General features: G+C 33.0%; 3 long non-coding RNA genes across 3 annotated transcripts; 1 reads left to right on the top strand and 2 right to left on the bottom strand.

The window, feature by feature from the left end:
• Positions 1 to 585: 585 nt before the first annotated feature.
• Positions 586 to 3,975, bottom strand: LOC127734773 (uncharacterized). Its single transcript, XR_007997749.1, has 2 exons — positions 3,582 to 3,975; positions 586 to 1,325 (listed from the first exon to the last, which is right to left on the bottom strand). It is a non-coding gene; the product is annotated as an uncharacterized LOC127734773 (long non-coding RNA).
• A 2,939-nt stretch (positions 3,976 to 6,914) lies between these two features.
• Positions 6,915 to 10,312, bottom strand: LOC127734772 (uncharacterized). The gene is made up of 2 exons (XR_007997748.1): positions 9,917 to 10,312; positions 6,915 to 7,654 (listed from the first exon to the last, which is right to left on the bottom strand). It is a non-coding gene; the product is annotated as an uncharacterized LOC127734772 (long non-coding RNA).
• A 946-nt stretch (positions 10,313 to 11,258) lies between these two features.
• On the top strand, positions 11,259 to 14,635 carry LOC127734774 (uncharacterized). The gene is made up of 2 exons (XR_007997750.1): positions 11,259 to 11,646; positions 13,896 to 14,635. It is a non-coding gene; the product is annotated as an uncharacterized LOC127734774 (long non-coding RNA).
• The last annotated feature ends 4,647 nt before the right edge of the window (positions 14,636 to 19,282 follow it).

A 19,282-nucleotide genomic window follows, 5' to 3' on the forward strand; every position in this document is an offset into this window, starting at 1 on the left:
AAAATTGAGAGACAAGTTGAACCCCGTCTGACAACACATGTAAACCTTTGATCCCATACATGTATACCAAATATCGTATTACTTATAATATGCCACAAATTCACTTGATAAAATCACTACACATGTAGTTTTTTAAGGAGCACTGAGCAATGAAAATGGAATAAGGACAATGGACATATGTCTTGACAGAAACTTCTAAACATAAGGATTCCTTATACATTATCATGATTATGATTTTAAGTATGACAAATCCATGATTTCTACCCTCTGAAATATAAAACTTCATATAAATAGTAAATGTTGTTGTCCGATTAGCATTTCATGTCTTGCATGTCTTGTATTCTGAAACTTTTGTCACAGACAGGACATAACTGGAGACCTTGGAGGAATTAAGCCTACTTATACATGTTATAAGCCTCATGGTGATAGTCAGTAATTTATCTGGAGGAAAATGAACAAGGAAGATACAAAAAGTGAAGGTAGTCTTCAGTTCCAGAACAGACATAGTTGTCAGAATTTTTTTTTTTAATTATCTGGTTTATCCGTTCAAATAAAGACAGAAGAAATCTATCTATTACTAAAATATAACTGTTCTGAACTGCATTTTATTTAATAGACGTATAGCACTGTCAACATGTACAATGTACCTGACAACCACCAAGCAACAATCTTTTAGTTCACAAGTACAACAGCTTGATCCATATGTGATCCAAAATGTGCAGAATGCTATTATGGTGGGAGGTTCAAATTCACTTTATACTTCTCTACTTTGAATATTATATCCTATATCACCTTCATTGCTGGTGATCATCATGTCATGTACATGTAGAACTTATTTTTAAACTTCTATAAATGGAAACCAGATTGGTCAAATATGACTTCATAACGAGTTGAAAATATGGAATGTCTTGGACTAGGTGCTGTGGCTTCCAAAGATTTAAAGATTGTCTGATGGTCTTAAATCTGTATTGTATATGACTGTTACATGTATAAATGAAAAAGGCTTTTATATCTTTGCTTTTGTACAGACATCATTGACATTTATATTAGCAAACAATTTGCATTTCCTGGCATATCTATTTGTTTGGCGGCTGAACATTTCCAAATGCATGTTTCATGTTTTTCACATCCTTTTTAGTTTTCTGATGAAAATGCTGTTGCTTCCAGTTGATACAGATTCTATAGCTGAGCCTGTGTCTGGCCATTTCTTTAATGTCTAGCATGTGTGTGAATTATTCACAGTGACTCTCAATTTCATTTCCCCAAACTTTCTGTGTCTGATTCCTTTCAATGAAGCTATATAGACCAGGGAAGAATGTCTGCTCCTGAAACATGTGAAATATCAATTTAAATATATTTATGGAATACTCTGATTTCAAAACAATGCTGACTCCATTATAAAGCTTATTTAAGATTATTTAACATCCGTTTCAGAGGAACTCATTTAATTTTTTTCATTAATAATTATTACTAGCTTTTCCAGACTAAAAGATGAAGAAAAAATGTACATGCATGTTTGTTTAGGTTTTCCCTACCTACATGTACATACCCTGTTACTTATTTAATACTAGTGTTTATTCAAACAAATTTTAATTGATATGTTCCTCTGGTTAATGACAGAATGTTTTATTAAATAAATGTTACTTACAGATATACATGTACATGTAGGTTATCTAAAAGTAAATTTATAAATTGACACTGTGAATCCATTTCTAGGATCCACATCTTCTTATCTTTGAACATATTTTGGGGAAATAAAAACACTGGCCCTTGAGTAATCCTTTTTGGGATTAGTCCTTGAGGTGTGGATTCCCTAATCAAATTTGTATGTACATGTATTTATTATCAGAATCTGTACACAAATCTTTAAACTTGTATTTCATTTCATTTCACATTTTTTACTTTTTGTTTAGCATCATCATTTCCAGACATTAATCTTATAAGATACCTATTGATTTTGTTTGATGGTTGGTTGTTTTCTGAACAATTTAACATACATGTATGTACTATGATAGAGATAGCCTCGTCTGTCTTGTTCTATATATTGATCAAGTATATGTATTAGACATGTTGAATTTAAAGATAGAGTATTCTATCAGTCAAGAGCATAATTACTTAATCAAGTCTTCAAAATTATTTATACTAGTAATGTTACAAATGAAAACAAAGCAGTGGCAGACCCAGAAATTTTCTTCATAATGGGGGCCTGTACAGCCATGCTTCAGTGATTCCCTATATAAACAACCAATTTTTTCCAAAAAAGGGGGCCTGAGCCCCCTGAGCCCCCACTCTAAATCCGCCTCTGCAAAGTTACTCAATCATGTAGTTAAAGCTAAATATTTGAGTATAAAAGACTACAATAAATGGGGAATGTGTCCATAGGACACAGATGATGCCCACTCTTGCAGATCATATAAAGTTATAAAACGACATAACTGAAGAACGGTAAAAGTGATGCTACCCAAATTTGTGCTTGATCTGAGTTTTTTTGGTAATAAGTATTGTGTATAAGTTTCATAACATTTGGTTGAGGCAAACTAAAGTTAGAGAATGGAAACGAAAAATTCAGCAATTATACCATTTGTTCTGGAACGGTTAAAGTAACACTTTTTGCCTCTTTCAACTGATTTTTATAGTTCGTTCTTATATTGTACTGTTACACCACTGTCCCAGGTTAGGGGGAGGGATGGGATCCCGCTAACATGTTTAACCCTGCCACATCGTGTATGTATGTGCCTGTCCCAAGTCAGGTGCCTGTAATTCAGTGGTTGTCGTTTGTTTATGTGTTACATACTTGTTATTCGTTCGTTTTTTTTGTACATAAATTAGGCCGTTAGTTTTTCTCGTTTGATTGTTTTACATTGTCATTTCGGGGCCTTTTATAGCTGACTGTGCGATATGGGCTTTGCTCATTGTTGAAGGCTGTACGGTGACCTATAGTTGTTAATTTCTGTGTCATTTGGTCTCTTGTGGAGAGTTGTCTCATTGGCAATAATACCACATCTTCTTTTTTATATGTACATAAACAGGATGAAGTTATTTTTCTCACAAAGCATTAAACTAATATTTAATGAACACTGAAACACTAATTGCCATTCTGACCCACTGTAGCCAAGTCCAAGAATAGTGAACAATTAATGTCTTTCTTGGCAGAAAATTTCCCCTAACAATTATCTGGAGCACCTCATGATATCAACATGTATCAGTGTGTGACAGAAGTAAAAAAAGTATGCTGATATTAAAACTTCTTCTGCATGTGCTGGCATAAGTATACATGTATATCTTTGCAAGTACACAGTAGAATATCATTAATAAGATGACATTATGATTTATATACTATTACCAATGAATTTAGATTTATCTGATCCCATATCTTCATTGACTTTGTAAATTAATAATTATAATTTTTTGGTAGGAGAATTAGGAGAATGAAGACTTGCAATGTGTTTTCTGGGATATTGTCATGTTTTTTTTAAAGTACACTGTGAATCCTCCACAAAGATTTTTTTTAATAAACACTCTAGAAGTTGCCCAATGATAGAAAAATGTCAACCTTTAATACTCTATTTTCGAGAATTTACCTTTGAATGCAGACTTGATAATTATCGGGTAGCAGATATCTGGTATGTAAACTCTTTCCATAGCCCGTTTGAAGCATGTTGGAAGCCTGACCATGCAATCTTTGATTTCCAAAATTTGTCTCTTCTCAAATTTCAATTCTTTCACTTTGTACTAAGGCAAAATTTCAGTTAATGCATTTTCTAGGTTGTTTTTCCATTTCTACGTCGCCATCTTCAACATGTTCCTAGGTCGCGTTTATAAAGAGCATTCTGATTGGTCGATATAAATACTTTCTGGGGTCAAATATTACGTTATATAAGGTCACAAAAGTGAAACCTTGTAGGGTACTTGTTAGATCTTCGTATGTAGTATAACGTAGTATAACGAAATCCGAGATCTATATTTTAATTAGATTGGTCCAAAATGCACATGTACATCTAACAATTATTCTATACACCAAATATAGTTGACCTATTGCTTATAGAATCTGAGATAATACATTTGTAAAGTGAAAATTTCAAATGAGAAAAAAAGCATAATTTTTAATCAAGCAGTCACTGAACCATAAAAATTAGGTCAAGGACAATGGACATTTGTTGGACAGAAACTTAGTGACTACACATATAAGGTACACAAAAATGTATCTGTGTACAAGGTATAAAACATCCAGGTCATCTATCTTCTGAAATATCAAACTTTATTCAAATAGTTTATGCTGCTGCACAATTATGCTGATTGTAATCCCTAAGTGTCACATTTTGCAACAATGGTCTCAGGTGACACAAAAACTATTTCATTAAATTCAATCACATTTCATGTGCCTCTACCAAGCATAAACCCTGTTGTATACTTGTAGTACATGTTGCATGGCCTATAGTTTTTATTTTTTTATTTTCAGAATTGTGTATTAAATGCATATGACAGATCTATATAAAATAGATGTGGTACATTTTTGTACATGCAGTGATGTGATGTACATGTACATGAATGATTATCACAGACACAATGAACAAGATATTTCTGCTTAATTTATTCACTACTTTTATAGACACATTAAAGAGTAGAGCTTGACATATTGCATAGACAATTGCCTTTCCTTCTATTGAAGCCTTATATATACATGTAGGTTTCATTATAGATGTCATTTAGTTATTTTTTGCTATTTTAATTGCTGTCGGTCTATAACAAAGCAGGGTTATTATTCACATCACATAAACATATTCTTGTCCTGAATATGCATATTAATTTGCCACTGGACTGTAAGCAGCTATCCATCATCATTAACATATATATAAACGTTTCATGTATAGTATCTCTTCTTGTTCATATGTAAACTTTGACCTACTGCTTTATATACATTGTGTAGAATCTGAGAAATGGAATTAACCACAATATATATTAATTTGCACAAAAAAATAACCTTAATCACTGATGGGTAAAATGAGGTTGGGGTCACATGAACACCGTCTTTTGTTTGATTTTATTTTTACCTAATGTATATACCATAATTTTTTATTTAGATATCTGTAGACTTATAAGTTGAAAAAAGAGTGCACACGCTGAAATGTCTCGCCTACTATACTGACCATTGATTTTATGTTGATAGTCCTACTTATAAAGTTTTACTACAAGTATCACATTAACATTTATGATCCAAGAAAACGAGGTCAAGGTCAGATAAACCAAGGCGGAAATACATGTACACCTTTAATACAATCATTCCATACACAGAATATAGATGACCTATTGCTTGTAGTATAAAACAAACAGACCAAACCATGGAAATTCCATATGGACCAATGAACCATGAAAATGAAGTCAAGGTCAGATGATACCTACCAGACATACATACATGCATACACCTTACAATCATTCCTTACACCAAATATAGTTGACATATTGCTTAAAGTTTAAGAGAAACAGACCAAAACACAAAAGCTTAACATTGAGCAATGAACCGTGAAAATTAGGTCAAGGTCAAATAATACATGTACCTGCCAGACTGATTGCCAGACTGATATGTACATTGTAAAATATTTCCATACACCAAATATAGTTGACCTACTGCATACAGTATTAGAAAAACAGACCAAAACACAAAAACTAAACTAGTACCACTGAACCATGAAAATGAGGTCAAGGTCAGATGACACCTGACAGCTGGACATGTACACCTTACAATCATTACATACATGTACGCCAAATATAGTAGACCTATTGCTTATAGTATCTGAGATATGGACTTGACCATGAAAACTTAACCTTATTCACTGATCCATGAAACGAGGTCGAGGTCAAATGAAAACTGTCTGACAGGCATTAGGACCTTGCAAGGTACGCACATACCAAATATAGTTATCAAATTACTCATAAGAGAGAAATTAACATTACAAAAATTCTGAACTTTTTTTTCAAGTAGTCACTGAACCATGAAAATGAGGTCAATGACAATAGACATATGACAGACGGAAACTTCATATCATAAGGCATCTATATACAAAGTATGAAGCATCGAGATCTTCTACCTTCTGCAATATTAAGCTTTTAAGAAGTGAGTTAACGCCGCCGCACCACTATCCCTAATTACACAAAATTTAGATTATTTTTTAACTTTTGTGATAAAATGGCGATATACATGTATGTGCTCAGTTGATACAACATTTTACAATTTTCATGCATCTTGGGACTCGCAAGTTTTGAAAATGATGAGTCCAGACTGATTATGATGAGTCCAGGACTCGCCTTAATGAGAACCCGGGGCTCGACAAAAAATTGAGAGACAAGTTGAACCCCGTCTGACAACACATGTAAACCTTTGATCCCATACATGTATACCAAATATCGTATTACTTATAATATGCCACAAATTCACTTGATAAAATCACTACACATGTAGTTTTTTAAGGAGCACTGAGCAATGAAAATGGAATAAGGACAATGGACATATGTCTTGACAGAAACTTCTAAACATAAGGATTCCTTATACATTATCATGATTATGATTTTAAGTATGACAAATCCATGATTTCTACCCTCTGAAATATAAAACTTCATATAAATAGTAAATGTTGTTGTCCGATTAGCATTTCATGTCTTGCATGTCTTGTATTCTGAAACTTTTGTCACAGACAGGACATAACTGGAGACCTTGGAGGAATTAAGCCTACTTATACATGTTATAAGCCTCATGGTGATAGTCAGTAATTTATCTGGAGGAAAATGAACAAGGAAGATACAAAAAGTGAAGGTAGTCTTCAGTTCCAGAACAGACATAGTTGTCAGAATTTTTTTTTTTAATTATCTGGTTTATCCGTTCAAATAAAGACAGAAGAAATCTATCTATTACTAAAATATAACTGTTCTGAACTGCATTTTATTTAATAGACGTATAGCACTGTCAACATGTACAATGTACCTGACAACCACCAAGCAACAATCTTTTAGTTCACAAGTACAACAGCTTGATCCATATGTGATCCAAAATGTGCAGAATGCTATTATGGTGGGAGGTTCAAATTCACTTTATACTTCTCTACTTTGAATATTATATCCTATATCACCTTCATTGCTGGTGATCATCATGTCATGTACATGTAGAACTTATTTTTAAACTTCTATAAATGGAAACCAGATTGGTCAAATATGACTTCATAACGAGTTGAAAATATGGAATGTCTTGGACTAGGTGCTGTGGCTTCCAAAGATTTAAAGATTGTCTGATGGTCTTAAATCTGTATTGTATATGACTGTTACATGTATAAATGAAAAAGGCTTTTATATCTTTGCTTTTGTACAGACATCATTGACATTTATATTAGCAAACAATTTGCATTTCCTGGCATATCTATTTGTTTGGCGGCTGAACATTTCCAAATGCATGTTTCATGTTTTTCACATCCTTTTTAGTTTTCTGATGAAAATGCTGTTGCTTCCAGTTGATACAGATTCTATAGCTGAGCCTGTGTCTGGCCATTTCTTTAATGTCTAGCATGTGTGTGAATTATTCACAGTGACTCTCAATTTCATTTCCCCAAACTTTCTGTGTCTGATTCCTTTCAATGAAGCTATATAGACCAGGGAAGAATGTCTGCTCCTGAAACATGTGAAATATCAATTTAAATATATTTATGGAATACTCTGATTTCAAAAACAATGCTGACTCCATTATAAAGCTTATTTAAGATTATTTAACATCCGTTTCAGAGGAACTCATTTAATTTTTTTCATTAATAATTATTACTAGCTTTTCCAGACTAAAAGATGAAGAAAAAATGTACATGCATGTTTGTTTAGGTTTTCCCTACCTACATGTACATACCCTGTTACTTATTTAATACTAGTGTTTATTCAAACAAATTTTAATTGATATGTTCCTCTGGTTAATGACAGAATGTTTTATTAAATAAATGTTACTTACAGATATACATGTACAACAAATGTAGGTTATCTAAAAGTAAATTTATAAATTGACACTGTGAATCCATTTCTAGGATCCACATCTTCTTATCTTTGAACATATTTTGGGGAAATAAAAACACTGGCCCTTGAGTAATCCTTTTTGGGATTAGTCCTTGAGGTGTGGATTCCCTAATCAAATTTGTATGTACATGTATTTATTATCAGAATCTGTACACAAATCTTTAAACTTGTATTTCATTTCATTTCACATTTTTTACTTTTTGTTTAGCATCATCATTTCCAGACATTAATCTTATAAGATACCTATTGATTTTGTTTGATGGTTGGTTGTTTTCTGAACAATTTAACATACATGTATGTACTATGATAGAGATAGCCTCGTCTGTCTTGTTCTATATATTGATCAAGTATATGTATTAGACATGTTGAATTTAAAGATAGAGTATTCTATCAGTCAAGAGCATAATTACTTAATCAAGTCTTCAAAATTATTTATACTAGTAATGTTACAAATGAAAACAAAGCAGTGGCAGACCCAGAAATTTTCTTCATAATGGGGGCCTGTACAGCCATGCTTCAGTGATTCCCTATATAAACAACCAATTTTTTCCAAAAAAGGGGGCCTGAGCCCCCTGAGCCCCCACTCTAAATCCGCCTCTGCAAAGTTACTCAATCATGTAGTTAAAGCTAAATATTTGAGTATAAAAGACTACAATAAATGGGGAATGTGTCCATAGGACACAGATGATGCCCACTCTTGCAGATCATATAAAGTTATAAAACGACATAACTGAAGAACGGTAAAAGTGATGCTACCCAAATTTGTGCTTGATCTGAGTTTTTTTGGTAATAAGTATTGTGTATAAGTTTCATAACATTTGGTTGAGGCAAACTAAAGTTAGAGAATGGAAACGAAAAATTCAGCAATTATACCATTTGTTCTGGAACGGTTAAAGTAACACTTTTTGCCTCTTTCAACTGATTTTTATAGTTCGTTCTTATATTGTACTGTTACACCACTGTCCCAGGTTAGGGGGAGGGATGGGATCCCGCTAACATGTTTAACCCTGCCACATCGTGTATGTATGTGCCTGTCCCAAGTCAGGTGCCTGTAATTCAGTGGTTGTCGTTTGTTTATGTGTTACATACTTGTTATTCGTTCGTTTTTTTTGTACATAAATTAGGCCGTTAGTTTTTCTCGTTTGATTGTTTTACATTGTCATTTCGGGGCCTTTTATAGCTGACTGTGCGATATGGGCTTTGCTCATTGTTGAAGGCTGTACGGTGACCTATAGTTGTTAATTTCTGTGTCATTTGGTCTCTTGTGGAGAGTTGTCTCATTGGCAATAATACCACATCTTCTTTTTTATATGTACATAAACAGGATGAAGTTATTTTTCTCACAAAGCATTAAACTAATATTTAATGAACACTGAAACACTAATTGCCATTCTGACCCACTGTAGCCAAGTCCAAGAATAGTGAACAATTAATTTCTTTCTTGGCAGAAAATTTCCCCTAACAATTATCTGGAGCACCTCATGATATCAACATGTATCAGTGTGTGACAGAAGTAAAAAAAGTATGCTGATATTAAAACTTCTTCTGCATGTGCTGGCATAAGTATACATGTATATCTTTGCAAGTACACAGTAGAATATCATTAATAAGATGACATTATGATTTATATACTATTACCAATGAATTTAGATTTATCTGATCCCATATCTTCATTGACTTTGTAAATTAATAATTATAATTTTTTGGTAGGAGAATTAGGAGAATGAAGACTTGCAATGTGTTTTCTGGGATATTGTCATGTTTTTTTTAAAGTACACTGTGAATCCTCCACAAAGATTTTTTTTAATAAACACTCTAGAAGTTGCCCAATGATAGAAAAATGTCAACCTTTAATACTCTATTTTCGAGAATTTACCTTTGAATGCAGACTTGATAATTATCGGGTAGCAGATATCTGGTATGTAAACTCTTTCCATAGCCCGTTTGAAGCATGTTGGAAGCCTGACCATGCAATCTTTGATTTCCAAAATTTGTCTCTTCTCAAATTTCAATTCTTTCACTTTGTACTAAGGCAAAATTTCAGTTAATGCATTTTCTAGGTTGTTTTTCCATTTCTACGTCGCCATCTTCAACATGTTCCTAGGTCGCGTTTATAAAGAGCATTCTGATTGGTCGATATAAATACTTTCTGGGGTCAAATATTACGTTATATAAGGTCACAAAAGTGAAACCTTGTAGGGTACTTGTTAGATCTTCGTATGTAGTATAACGTAGTATAACGAAATCCGAGATCTATATTTTAATTAGATTGGTATGTTAACCGATGCATGGAAAACAAACACCTTACCCATCCCGAAATCGATGGAACCCCCATTTATGCGACTTGTTCAATTACCACAACAACAAAAACAACTGACAGACGTATGTACATCTTAATATGATTTTTGTTATCATGGATTTAAAAAGATGACACAGCCGACATCTAAATGGATGTTGTATTACTTTTGTTATATATTAAATATTATTTCGATTTAGTCATCCGTGATAATGAATGAAGAATGTAAAGTGACTTTATCAGATATGAATGGCACTGTTGTGATGTAATCGACAGATCGTCAACTTTTCGGTTTCCGGATATAACGTATAGCCCTAAATAAAAAACTCACATTGCTATTAAACGGTCAAGTTCGTAGCAGGTAAACAAAAATAGATTGAAAGTTTTAGATTTTTTTCTCTGTTTTGGGGATGCTGTTCCATTTACGATAAAAGGCAGCCATAGGCGGATCCAGGGGAGGGGGCCCTGATGTGGTATGATTACCAAAGAGATAGCTTTTCACTAGTGATCAAAGGACCAGGATATCAACATATAGGCAGAGGCTATTTTGCCGGCTCCGGCAAAATAGCCTCTTAGGTGCTATTATACCAGTTCCAGCAAAATAGCGATTTATATAGAGTTTTGCAATTTTGCCGATCTTAATTCAGATTTTCAGTATATTAATTACAAATAGAAAAAGTATAGAAACATACAGTTTAATAAAACAATCTCTAAAAAAATGTGTCTTCTTTAAAACGTTTTATACATACAAGCAAAGCATGCATATTAAAATTGATACTCTTTACTTTTAAAAGAAGTCTCTTAAAAAAATATATCTTTTTAAAAGATATAATACACATTGAGCAAAGCATGCATAATAAAATTGACACTATAACCGTTACTATATAAATAGCCTATAAGTTTTGAAATTAAAACAATCTAATTAAAATATAGATCTCGGATTTCGTTATACTACGTTATACTACATACGAAGATCTAACAAGTACCCTACAAGGTTTCACTTTTGTGACCTTATATAACGTAATATTTGACCCCAGAAAGTATTTATATCGACCAATCAGAATGCTCTTTATAAACGCGACCTAGGAACATGTTGAAGATGGCGACGTAGAAATGGAAAAACAACCTAGAAAATGCATTAACTGAAATTTTGCCTTAGTACAAAGTGAAAGAATTGAAATTTGAGAAGAGACAAATTTTGGAAATCAAAGATTGCATGGTCAGGCTTCCAACATGCTTCAAACGGGCTATGGAAAGAGTTTACATACCAGATATCTGCTACCCGATAATTATCAAGTCTGCATTCAAAGGTAAATTCTCGAAAATAGAGTATTAAAGGTTGACATTTTTCTATCATTGGGCAACTTCTAGAGTGTTTATTAAAAAAAATCTTTGTGGAGGATTCACAGTGTACTTTAAAAAAACATGACAATATCCCAGAAAACACATTGCAAGTCTTCATTCTCCTAATTCTCCTACCAAAAAATTATAATTATTAATTTACAAAGTCAATGAAGATATGGGATCAGATAAATCTAAATTCATTGGTAATAGTATATAAATCATAATGTCATCTTATTAATGATATTCTACTGTGTACTTGCAAAGATATACATGTATACTTATGCCAGCACATGCAGAAGAAGTTTTAATATCAGCATACTTTTTTTACTTCTGTCACACACTGATACATGTTGATATCATGAGGTGCTCCAGATAATTGTTAGGGGAAATTTTCTGCCAAGAAAGAAATTAATTGTTCACTATTCTTGGACTTGGCTACAGTGGGTCAGAATGGCAATTAGTGTTTCAGTGTTCATTAAATATTAGTTTAATGCTTTGTGAGAAAAATAACTTCATCCTGTTTATGTACATATAAAAAAGAAGATGTGGTATTATTGCCAATGAGACAACTCTCCACAAGAGACCAAATGACACAGAAATTAACAACTATAGGTCACCGTACAGCCTTCAACAATGAGCAAAGCCCATATCGCACAGTCAGCTATAAAAGGCCCCGAAATGACAATGTAAAACAATCAAACGAGAAAAACTAACGGCCTAATTTATGTACAAAAAAAACGAACGAATAACAAGTATGTAACACATAAACAAACGACAACCACTGAATTACAGGCACCTGACTTGGGACAGGCACATACATACACGATGTGGCAGGGTTAAACATGTTAGCGGGATCCCATCCCTCCCCCTAACCTGGGACAGTGGTGTAACAGTACAATATAAGAACGAACTATAAAAATCAGTTGAAAGAGGCAAAAAGTGTTACTTTAACCGTTCCAGAACAAATGGTATAATTGCTGAATTTTTCGTTTCCATTCTCTAACTTTAGTTTGCCTCAACCAAATGTTATGAAACTTATACACAATACTTATTACCAAAAAAACTCAGATCAAGCACAAATTTGGGTAGCATCACTTTTACCGTTCTTCAGTTATGTCGTTTTATAACTTTATATGATCTGCAAGAGTGGGCATCATCTGTGTCCTATGGACACATTCCCCATTTATTGTAGTCTTTTATACTCAAATATTTAGCTTTAACTACATGATTGAGTAACTTTGCAGAGGCGGATTTAGAGTGGGGGCTCAGGGGGCTCAGGCCCCCTTTTTTGGAAAAAATTGGTTGTTTATATAGGGAATCACTGAAGCATGGCTGTACAGGCCCCCATTATGAAGAAAATTTCTGGGTCTGCCACTGCTTTGTTTTCATTTGTAACATTACTAGTATAAATAATTTTGAAGACTTGATTAAGTAATTATGCTCTTGACTGATAGAATACTCTATCTTTAAATTCAACATGTCTAATACATATACTTGATCAATATATAGAACAAGACAGACGAGGCTATCTCTATCATAGTACATACATGTATGTTAAATTGTTCAGAAAACAACCAACCATCAAACAAAATCAATAGGTATCTTATAAGATTAATGTCTGGAAATGATGATGCTAAACAAAAAGTAAAAAATGTGAAATGAAATGAAATACAAGTTTAAAGATTTGTGTACAGATTCTGATAATAAATACATGTACATACAAATTTGATTAGGGAATCCACACCTCAAGGACTAATCCCAAAAAGGATTACTCAAGGGCCAGTGTTTTTATTTCCCCAAAAAATGTTCAAAGATAAGAAGATGTGGATCCTAAAAATGGATTCACAGTGTCAATTTATAAATTTACTTTTAGATAACCTACATGTATATCTGTAAGTAACATTTATTTAATAAAACATTCTGTCATTAACCAGAGGAACATATCAATTAAAATTTGTTTGAATAAACACTAGTATTAAATAAGTAACAGGGTATGTACATGTAGGTAGGGAAAACCTAAACAAACATGCATGTACATTTTTTCTTCATCTTTTAGTCTGGAAAAGCTAGTAATAATTATTAATGAAAAAAATTAAATGAGTTCCTCTGAAACGGATGTTAAATAATCTTAAATAAGCTTTATAATGGAGTCAGCATTGTTTTGAAATCAGAGTATTCCATAAATATATTTAAATTGATATTTCACATGTTTCAGGAGCAGACATTCTTCCCTGGTCTATATAGCTTCATTGAAAGGAATCAGACACAGAAAGTTTGGGGAAATGAAATTGAGAGTCACTGTGAATAATTCACACACATGCTAGACATTAAAGAAATGGCCAGACACAGGCTCAGCTATAGAATCTGTATCAACTGGAAGCAACAGCATTTTCATCAGAAAACTAAAAAGGATGTGAAAAACATGAAACATGCATTTGGAAATGTTCAGCCGCCAAACAAATAGATATGCCAGGAAATGCAAATTGTTTGCTAATATAAATGTCAATGATGTCTGTACAAAAGCAAAGATATAAAAGCCTTTTTCATTTATACATGTAACAGTCATATACAATACAGATTTAAGACCATCAGACAATCTTTAAATCTTTGGAAGCCACAGTACCTAGTCCAAGACATTCCATATTTTCAACTCGTTATGAAGACATATTTGACCAATCTGGTTTCCATTTATAGAAGTTTAAAAATAAGTTCTACATGTACATGACATGATGATCACCAGCAATGAAGGTGATATAGGGTATAATATTCAAAGTAGAAAAGTATAAAGTGAATTTGAACCTCCCACCATAATAGCATTCTGCACATTTTGGATCACATATGGATCAAGCTGTTGTACTTGTGAACTAAAAGATTGTTGCTTGGTGGTTGTCAGGTACATTGTACATGTTGACAGTGCTATACGTCTATTAAATAAAATGCAGTTCAGAACAGTTATATTTTAGTAATAGATAGATTTCTTCTGTCTTTATTTGAACGGATAAACCAGATAATTAAAAAAAAAAATTCTGACAACTATGTCTGTTCTGGAACTGAAGACTACCTTCACTTTTTGTATCTTCCTTGTTCATTTTCCTCCAGATAAATTACTGACTATCACCATGAGGCTTATAACATGTATAAGTAGGCTTAATTCCTCCAAGGTCTCCAGTTATGTCCTGTCTGTGACAAAAGTTTCAGAATACAAGACATGCAAGACATGAAATGCTAATCGGACAACAACATTTACTATTTATATGAAGTTTTATATTTCAGAGGGTAGAAATCATGGATTTGTCATACTTAAAATCATAATCATGATAATGTATAAGGAATCCTTATGTTTAGAAGTTTCTGTCAAGACATATGTCCATTGTCCTTATTCCATTTTCATTGCTCAGTGCTCCTTAAAAAACTACATGTGTAGTGATTTTATCAAGTGAATTTGTGGCATATTATAAGTAATACGATATTTGGTATACATGTATGGGATCAAAGGTTTACATGTGTTGTCAGACGGGGTTCAACTTGTCTCTCAATTTTTTGTCGAGCCCCGGGTTCTCATTAAGGCGAGTCCTGGACTCATCATAATCAGTCTGGACTCATCATTTTCAAAACTTACGAGTCCCAAGATGCATGAAAATTGTAAAATGTTGTATCAACTGAGCACATACATGTATATCGCCATTTTATCACAAAAGTTAAAAAATAATCTAAATTTTGTGTAATTAGGGATAGTGGTGCGGCGGCGTTAACTCACTTCTTAAAAGCTTAATATTGCAGAAGGTAGAAGATCTGGATGCTTCATACTTTGTATATAGAAGCCTTATGATATGAAGTTTCCGTCTGTCATATGTCTATTGTCATTGACCTCATTTTCATGGTTCAGTGACTACTTGAAAAAAAAGTTCAGAATTTTTGTAATGTTAATTTCTCTCTTATGAGTAATTGGATAACTATATTTGGTATGTGCGTACCTTGCAAGGTCCTAATGCCTGTCAGACAGTTTTCATTTGACCTCGACCTCGTTTCATGGATCAGTGAATAAGGTTAAGTTTTCATGGTCAAGTCCATATCTCAGATACTATAAGCAATAGGTCTACTATATTTGGCGTACATGTATGTAATGATTGTAAGGTGTACATGTCCAGCTGGCAGGTGTCATCTGACCTTGACCTCATTTTCATGGTTCAGTGGTACTAGTTTAGTTTTTGTGTTTTGGTCTGTTTTTCTAATACTGTATGCAGTAGGTCAACTATATTTGGTGTATGGAAATATTTTACAATGTACATATCAGTCTGGCAATCAGTCTGGCAGGTACATGTATTATTTGACCTTGACCTAATTTTCACGGTTCATTGCTCAATGTTAAGCTTTTGTGTTTTGGTCTTTCTCTTAAACTTTAAGCAATATGTCAACTATATTTGGTGTAAGGAATGATTGTAAGGTGTATGCATGTATGTATGTCTGGTAGGTATCATCTGACCTTGACTTCATTTTCATGGTTCATTGGTCCATATGGAATTTCCATGGTTTGGTCTGTTTGTTTTATACTACAAGCAATAGGTCATCTATATTCTGTGTATGGAATGATTGTATTAAAGGTGTACATGTATTTCCGCCTTGGTTTATCTGACCTTGACCTCGTTTTCTTGGATCATAAATGTTAATGTGATACTTGTAGTAAAACTTTATAAGTAGGACTATCAACATAAAATCAATGGTCAGTATAGTAGGCGAGACATTTCAGCGTGTGCACTCTTGTTTCAACTTATAAGTCTACAGATATCTAAATAAAAAATTAAGGTATATACATTAGGTAAAAATAAAATCAAACAAAAGACGGTGTTCATGTGACCCCAACCTCATTTTACCCATCAGTGATTAAGGTTATTTTTTTATGCAAATTAATATATATTGTGGTTAATTCCATTTCTCAGATTCTACACAATGTATATAAAGCAGTAGGTCAAAGTTTACATATGAACAAGAAGAGATACTATACATGAAACGTTTATATATATGTTAATGATGATGGATAGCTGCTTACAGTCCAGTGGCAAATTAATATGCATATTCAGGACAAGAATATGTTTATGTGATGTGAATAATAACCCTGCTTTGTTATAGACCGACAGCAACTAAAATAGCAAAAAATAACTAAATGACATCTATAATGAAACCTACATGTATATATAAGGCTTCAATAGAAGGAAAGGCAATTGTCTATGCAATATGTCAAGCTCTACTCTTTAATGTGTCTATAAAAGTAGTGAATAAATTAAGCAGAAATATCTTGTTCATTGTGTCTGTGATAATCATTCATGTACATGTACATCACATCACTGCATGTACAAAAATGTACCACATCTATTTTATATAGATCTGTCATATGCATTAAATACACAATTCTGAAAATAAAAAAATAAAAACTATAGGCCATGCAACATGTACTACAAGTATACAACAGGGTTTATACTTGGTAGAGGCACATGAAATGTGATTGAATTTATTGAAATAGTTTTTGTGTCACCTGAGACCATTGTTGCAAAATGTGACACTTAGGGATTACAATCAGCATAATTGTGCAGCAGCATAAACTATTTGAATAAAGTTTGATATTTCAGAAGATAGATGACCTGGATGTTTTATACCTTGTACACAGATACATTTTTGTGTACCTTATATGTGTAGTCACTAAGTTTCTGTCCAACAAATGTCCATTGTCCTTGACCTAATTTTTATGGTTCAGTGACTGCTTGATTAAAAATTATGCTTTTTTTCTCATTTGAAATTTTCACTTTACAAATGTATTATCTCAGATTCTATAAGCAATAGGTCAACTATATTTGGTGTATAGAATAATTGTTAGATGTACATGTGCATTTTGGACTAGCAGTTTTTATCGAACCTTGACCTCTTTTTCATGGTTCATTCTTTAGTAGTTGTGGTTAAGTCTATTTCTCAAACTAGCAATAAGGCCTCTACATTTGGTGTATGGAATGATTTTAAGGTGAACATGTCCAACACAGGCATTTTTTTCTGACCTTGACCTTTTTTCATGATTTATTATTTGTGATTTTGGTCTATTTTGCAGACACTTTGAAGCAATAGGGCCACTATATTCTGCATATGACTTCTGCAGCCCTTCTATGTCAAGTATATATTGATCTTAAAAAATGACAGGTTATTGATAATTTAGTTTATTGCTTTCAAATTTAAAAATTTGATTAAAAGGTAAAAAAAGCTAGAATTTTCATTTTGGACTAAGGGAGCTACCATTTGATTTTTATGGGGGGGTGGGGGCTAGGATGAAAAATTTTGTCCTGCATTTTTTTTAGTTGTAATATCTGTCCTGCCTCTTTATTTTTCACTCTATTCGGTCCTGCCTTTTTTTTAAGTTTATCCTGATTTTTTTTTTTACCTAAATTGTCATCCTGAGGCCATCAAAAAGAATATGTTTGTTTGCCCTAACCCTATCTACCAATATAATAGCTGCCTACTCAAAATCTTTTATTGTCCTGATGTGAAAAAGTTTTTTTTTTAATCAGATAGGCATGAAGACTAAAAATCATCTGACACTTCAATTACTCTTTAGAGAAAAAAAAAGAAAATGCCTACCTACCTACCCACTGTCTCTACCTTTGGGTAGGGTTTGGGCAAACCAAAATATTTTTAGGTGTGGCTTGACTTTTTTTTTGCAAGTGTCTCATCCTGCCTTTTTTTTACTCAAAACTCCTGTCCTGCCTATTTTTTTCAAATTTCATCCTAGCCCCCCCCCTAAAAGTCAAATGGTAGCTCCCTATATAACTTTTTTCAAATTAACTTGGATTTTAATAAAACTCTACAGCTATCTCAATCATATATTGATCTTACAAAATGCAAGGTTATTTGGAAGTCAGGTTTATTGGTAACTGTAAATGTAAGGATTTATTTAAAAGGTAAAAAAGCAAGAATTTTCAGTTCGAGCTAAATTCGCAGCTATCTAAATCATATATTGATATTACAAAATGCCTGGTTATTAGTCCCCTACCGTCAAAGTCGAAGGGGACTTTAGGTTTGCACTCCGTCCGTCTGTCTGTCTGTCCATCCATCAGTCTGGCAAATCAGTTTTCCACACTTTTCTTCTTTGTGCTTGAAGATATTGATTTGGTTTTTGGTATATTGTTTTATCATGACAAGTTACAGATCAAGTTCGAATTTTATTTATCAATTATTATGTCAATGATAGACTAGGATTGGTTTTTTGTACATGTATATATGTATCTGCTACAGCATGGGAATTGTATAGGAAATACACATGTATTTAAATATATAGCCTACTACCTAAGATTTTTTTCTTACTAGATACAAAATAAAAGAGCCCCCACCCTGACAGTTCACAAAAATTCGTACAGTAAGGCACCTCTCTAGTAGACTCGACCAACTGAGCTAAAAAAAACTTCACCAGAGCAGCTAATAGAGGACAGTTTTTTTTTCTTGTATGCAAGCCGAGGGGGGGTGCTAAACATATATATGTATGGTTTATCAATGCTTACTTTTTACATGTCCCATTCAAACTATGCATAGTTTGCACCCCCTTATCAAAATCCTTGATCCACGTCT

This window comes from Mytilus californianus, unplaced genomic scaffold (genome assembly GCF_021869535.1).
Source record: "Mytilus californianus isolate M0D057914Y unplaced genomic scaffold, xbMytCali1.0.p SCAF_3, whole genome shotgun sequence".
NCBI classification, from domain to species: Eukaryota; Metazoa; Mollusca; class Bivalvia; order Mytilida; family Mytilidae; genus Mytilus; species Mytilus californianus.